Genomic DNA, 5,992 nt, shown 5'->3' with positions numbered 1-5,992 from the left:
ATCAGTGATGCGGACTCAGTGAAGGGGCTTTTCCAGAACGTGAACAGAACAGAAAAGACATCAAGTGTTGGAGGAGAAGATAATACAAATGGGGGACAGAAAACAAAGCCCACCTACATGTTAAAAGATGTTCTTTAAGAAGCAACGGCAAGGACCATAAAAGATCATCAGAATAACCATAATCATAAATGTTACTGAGTCAAAAACCAAGCAGACCTTCACCTCCCACCCAGTAGGATGACTATTATCAAAAACAGGGGCGCCTGGGTGGGGCAGCTGGTTAAGTGTCAACTCTTGATCTTGGCTCAGGTCATGATCTCACAATTCGTGGTTTGAGCCCCACATTGGGCTCTGCACTGATGGAATGGGGCCTGCTTGAGATTCTGTCTCTCTCTCTCTCTGCCTCTCTCCCACTGGGTTCTCATTCTGTCTCTCTCTCAAAATAAATAAACATAAAAAATTAAAACAAACAAACCAACCCCTGAAAATAACAAGTGTTAATGAAGATGCGGAGAAACAGGAGTCCGTGCACACTGTTGGTGGGGTGATAAAATGGGGCGGTGACCGTGGGAAAGAGTATGAAAAAGTTAAACGTATGAGGACCATATGAGCCCGCAATGTACCCCAAAGAACTGAAAGTAGGAGTTCAGAGATACTTGCGTACCATGTTCACAGCAGCCTTTTTTACAACAGCCAAAAGGTAGAAGCAACTCAGGTGCCCATCAACAAACCAATGGACAAACAAAATGTGACACGCACGCACGATGGAATGTACAGCCTCAGAAACTGCAATATTGCTGCAACATGGTGGAGGCCTGGGGACGTGATGCTGAGTGAAATGTGCAACCATCAAAGGACAAATACTGTAAGATTCTATGTACAGCAGGACCTAGAATACGCAAGTTTATAGAGACCGAAAATAGAACGCCGGCTTCCAGCAGGTGGAAGAAATAGGGCGCTGTTGTTTAACAGTATGAAGTTTCAGTTTTGTGAGATGAAGAAGTTCTGGAGACAGATGGTGGTGGTGGTCACAGAACAACACGAACAGACTTGATGCCACTAAACTGTAGACTGAAAAATAGCTAAATAGTAAATTTTATGATGTATGTATTTTACCATGATTAAATAAGTATATATGTATAATATATATAAAATATATATATTTGCTATGTATTTTACCATGATTAAATATGTGTGTATATTTAATCATGGTAAAATACATAGCAAATATATATAAAATTCATACCAAATATATATATATATAAGCAAGGCACCTGGTGGCTCAGTCAGCTGAGCTGTCGACTCTTGATCTTGGATCAGGTCATGATGCTGGGATCGTGGGATGGAGCCCCATGTGGGTCTGGGTCTCCATGCTGAGCATGGAGCCTGCTGAAGATTCTCTCTCTCTCTCTCTCTCTCTCTCCCCCTCTCTCTCTCTCTCTCTCCTCCTCCTCCTCCTCCTCCTCCTCCTCCCCTCTGCCCCTGCCTGCTCCAATTTGCGCACACACTCTCTCTCTCTTAAAAAAAAAAAACACAAAAAACAAAAACAAAAACAAAACAAATCCAAGGGATAGCTCAAAGGGGCATGAAGGAAGGCTACTGAGTCCTCCTCGAATACGGGATGAGTCAGACAATATGCCCCCACAGCTCTTCCGGAGCAAAAGATCCTTCAAGGGGCACTGTAGTTGACTGAAAAATGAACTAAAGAACGTGCAGACTGGGAAATCATGGTCTCAAAAGATCAGTAACTAGCACGTGAATCTGTTAAAATTTAGAATTAGTGACAAAATAATTATTGAGGGAGATATCATAACACATAAAAGTAAGAATTTATAATAATATACATACTTCAAAATAGTTGCCAAAGTGAATACAATTTATAAAACATTTCTGTCTCTATGAATTCCTCTCTCTACACTGGGCACCTCATGTGAGTAGAATCATACATTTTTACCTGCTGGATTATTTCACTTAGTATAATATTTGCAAGTTTCATTCAGGTTTTAGCATGTATTAAAATTTCATTCTTTTGGGGACGCCTGGGTGGCTCATTCGGATAAGCGTCTGACTTAGGCTCAGGTCATGTTCTCACGGTTCGTGGGTTCGAGCCCCACATCGAGCTCTGTGCTGACAGCTCAGATCCTAGAGCCTGCTTCAGATTCTGTCTCTCTCTCTCTCTCTGCCCCTCCCGTGCTCACACTCTGTCTCTTTCTCAAAAATAAATAAACATAAAAATTTTTTTAAATTTGCATTCTTTTTTTATAGCTGAAAGATATTCCATAGCATGTTTATGCCGCATGGTGTTTGTCCCTTCATCTGTGGACAGACACGGGCTGTCTCTGCCTTGCAACTATCGTGAATAATGCTGCCATTGACACCGGTTACTATTTGAATATTTCAAAGCTACGGGTTGTTGCCAAAGCCAATATTAATATTTTCGTTTTGTTATTTCTAGTGGCAGAAGGCTTTACAATACACTAGCTCTTAGGATCTGTCAGCCTTCATTCATTCATTCATTTTAACTAGGCTTTATGGCCAATGTGGGGCTTGAACTCACGAGCCTGAGATCAAGAGTCACATGCATAGGGCACCTGGGTGGCTCAGTAGGTTAAGTGTCTGTCCTCGGCTCAGGTCACGATCTTGCAGTTTGTGAGTTCGAATCCCGCATCAGGCTCTGTGCTAACATCTCAGAGCCTGGAGCCTGCTTCTTCGGATTCTGTCTTTCTCTGTCTCTCTCAAAAGTAAATAAACATTAAAAAAAATTTTTTAAGTCACATGCTCAGCTAAGCCAACCAGATGCCCCAGGACCTATCAGGATTTATAAGATTCAAATTTTAAATACTCATAGTCCCTGAATCGAACTCAGATATCTTGAACACATAAGATTATACATTCATTACCTAGGAGGCTATGTTCATCCTTTCCCATGCATAAGGAACATAAATTTACTGCCCCCAGATTGTAGAGCCTTAAATATAAAGTAACCATTGGAAAGAGGACTCTGTTCCAGGTTATAGTTTCACTGCCTTGTTAGCAAGTGTTTACAATTTTAAAAGGGGAAGAAATAACTGATTTCTTATCTGATGACATCATTCCTGTAGTTATAAAAATACCTTTCATATGGGTAGCAAAGCACATAGCAGAATTAGGCAGATGCATTTCTATTAATTAATTGATTGATTAAATTTATTTATTTTAGAGAGAGAGAGATTACACAGGCAGGGGAGGGGGCAGAGAGAGAGAGAGAGAGAGAGGGAGAGAGAGAGAGAATCTTAAGCAGGCTCTGTGATGCTGAGCACAGAGCCTGACCTGGGGCTTGATCCTAGGATCCTGGGATCATGACCTAAGCCCAAATTAAGAGTCGATGCCCAACTAATTGACTAAGCCACCGAGGTGCCCTTCTTTCCTTTTACTAATTTTTTTAAACGTTTATTTATTTTTGAGAAGCAGAGAGAGGCAGAGCACAAGCAAGGGAGGAGCAGAGAGGGAGGGAGACACAAAATCGGAAGCAGGCTCCAGGCTCTGAGCTGTCAGCACAGAGCCCAAAGTGGGGCTTGAACTCACGAATAGTGACATCATGACCTGAGCCAAAGTCGGATGCTTAACCGACTGAGCCACCCAGTGCCCTCAAAGTCTCTCTTTTTAATGTTTACTTATTTTATTTTGAGAGAGAGAGAGGGGTAGGGGGAGGGGCAGAGACAGCGAGAGAGAATCCCAAGCAAGCTCCGTGCTAACACAGGGCTTGATCCCACAAACTGTGAGATCATGACCTGAGCCGAAATCAGCAGTTAGATGCTTAACTGACTGAGCCACCCAGGCGCCCCCAAGATCCAAAGTCTTCTGAGTGGCTTTTCTCCCCACAGGGCAGAGATGTAGGAGGGGTGGGATTCAGAAGACGGGGGTTCTAGTCTAACTGACTCCTTGGCCTTGGGCTACCTTTCTAGGTCTCTTAGCCTCTGTTTCTTCACCTGTAAAATCAGGAACATAGTGGAAGCTGCCCCATAAGACCGTTTTAAGGTTTAAATGAAACATGCAAAGTGTGAAGAAACGCTCATTCCCACGCTGTCCTCTCTCCCCGGTGATGCCTGCCTCCCTCCCTCCCGCTGACCCTCTTCCAGAAATACTCCAACCACAGATGCTCTCAAGTCACCGCAAACCAGCCCAGCCCTCCATCCTCTGAGTTCCTCGCGCCCGTCAGCAGCTCTCGAAGGGAAGACCTGCTGTAGCAGAAACCTCAAAGGTCTCCTGGGAACACCATTGAACCCCAAGGCACATTCCATGTGCTCCAACTGCAGCAATCTATTTGCGAGTTGGATTTATTTATTTATTTATTTATTTATTTATTTATTTATTTATTTTAATGTTCATTTATTTTTGAGAGAAGGGCAGGGGGAAAGAGGAAGACACAATATCTGAAGCAGGCTCCAGGCTCAGCGCAGAACCCAACACAGAGCTTGAACTCAAACCATGAGATCATGACCTGAATCCACGTCAGACACTTAATGGGCCGAGCCACCCAGGGGCCCATGATTTTACTTTTTTAAAACTTTTATCCTACTCCTTCTTCTTTCTTGATTTAAAAAAACCTCTTTCCCTCCTTCTGGTTCCTTGATGGGTCCACTTCTTCCCAAAGACTGAGTCTCAAGCTGAAGACAACACAGGGAGAGGCAAGCCCCAGCCTCGATCACCCATCTAGCACCCAGCTCAGTAATGGCTGTCAAATACTCTAAAGTGTTACCAGGTTCTGTTTTGGCTCTAAGACAGGATAGCAGTGCAGGGTGGACAACACCAGAGAGAGAATATGGGGCTGCAAAGAAAGGAGAAGGGGAGGGGCGCCTGGGTGGTTCAGTCGGTTTCGGCTCAGGTCATGATCTCACAGTTCATGGGTTCGAGCCCAGTGTCGGGCTCTGTGCTGACAGCTCAGAGTCTGGAGCCTGCTTCCGGTTCTGTGTCTTCTCTCTCTCTGCCCCTCCCCCACTCGTGCTGTGTTTCTCTCAGTCTCAATAATGAACAAACATTAAAAAAACTTATAAAAAGGAAAGGAGAAGGGGAAAGCGTGTGTTGTTATAAATTATTTCGTTCCCTCCCCATATGATTTCCTGAGGCGCTGGACTCCTGGTAATGCAATCATCTTAGGTATTTTGAAAAGCAACCTTATTTCAAAATAAGGAAGCTGGGTTTTAGAAATCACACTTTGTGTACTTAGAGGGTAGAGTTACAAGAGCCAGGACACAACAGCCTCTTGGGTGGAGAGATTTCAACACCGCCGGCTTCTCGGGAGATTGCCTCAGCCTCTCCTTTTGTTTTGATTTTTAACTCACAGTTTAACTGTTAGAAGACAAAGACAAAGTGCTGACTGTGGTCCCTTAGCAGGCAGTGTTTGCCATTGGACTTCCAACACATACGGTTGATTGAAAAGAGGGAAGAAAATCTTAAGACCTTTCTAGACATTCTTTGGAATTGTTTCCTACTCTCTCAAGAGCCCAGGCCGTCGCGAGCGCAGCGGGGCCAGATCACAGCAAATCTCAGTCTTTCCCTCGCAAGGTGAGAAAAGCCTGCAGGGCTTGAGCAGGGAGCACGGACAACAGGAGGAAAAAAAAGCCTGAAGGACCTCGGGCCCAACAAGCCAAGGAGATGCGCAGGACTTGCGGACTGCGCGCTGCTGGAAGCCTGTGACCCGGCCCGCTGCCGCAGAAATCAAGGGGCAAAGAAAGCTGGTTGAACAACTTCACTTCTTTGTGGATAAGGGATTGTCTCCTCAAAGTCCTGCCTACGGCCCCGCTAAACATGTCATTAAGTCCAGTGATACAGCAAACATCCCAAAATACACTGAGATTGTACTGCGGTTTCACTTAACAGTATGTCAAATGCTGTGTTGTGACAGGTATCAACTATCCGTTAGATACTGAATCATTTCTTCTTAAGCACTACTAACTGCTTGCTTTTCTTGAAGCTAGATCATTCTGAATGTTTCCTGCTAGACCTATGAGTG

Source organism: Suricata suricatta, chromosome 7, assembly GCF_006229205.1.
Source record: "Suricata suricatta isolate VVHF042 chromosome 7, meerkat_22Aug2017_6uvM2_HiC, whole genome shotgun sequence".
NCBI classification, from domain to species: Eukaryota; Metazoa; Chordata; class Mammalia; order Carnivora; family Herpestidae; genus Suricata; species Suricata suricatta.
This window is presented reverse-complemented; position numbering follows the sequence as displayed.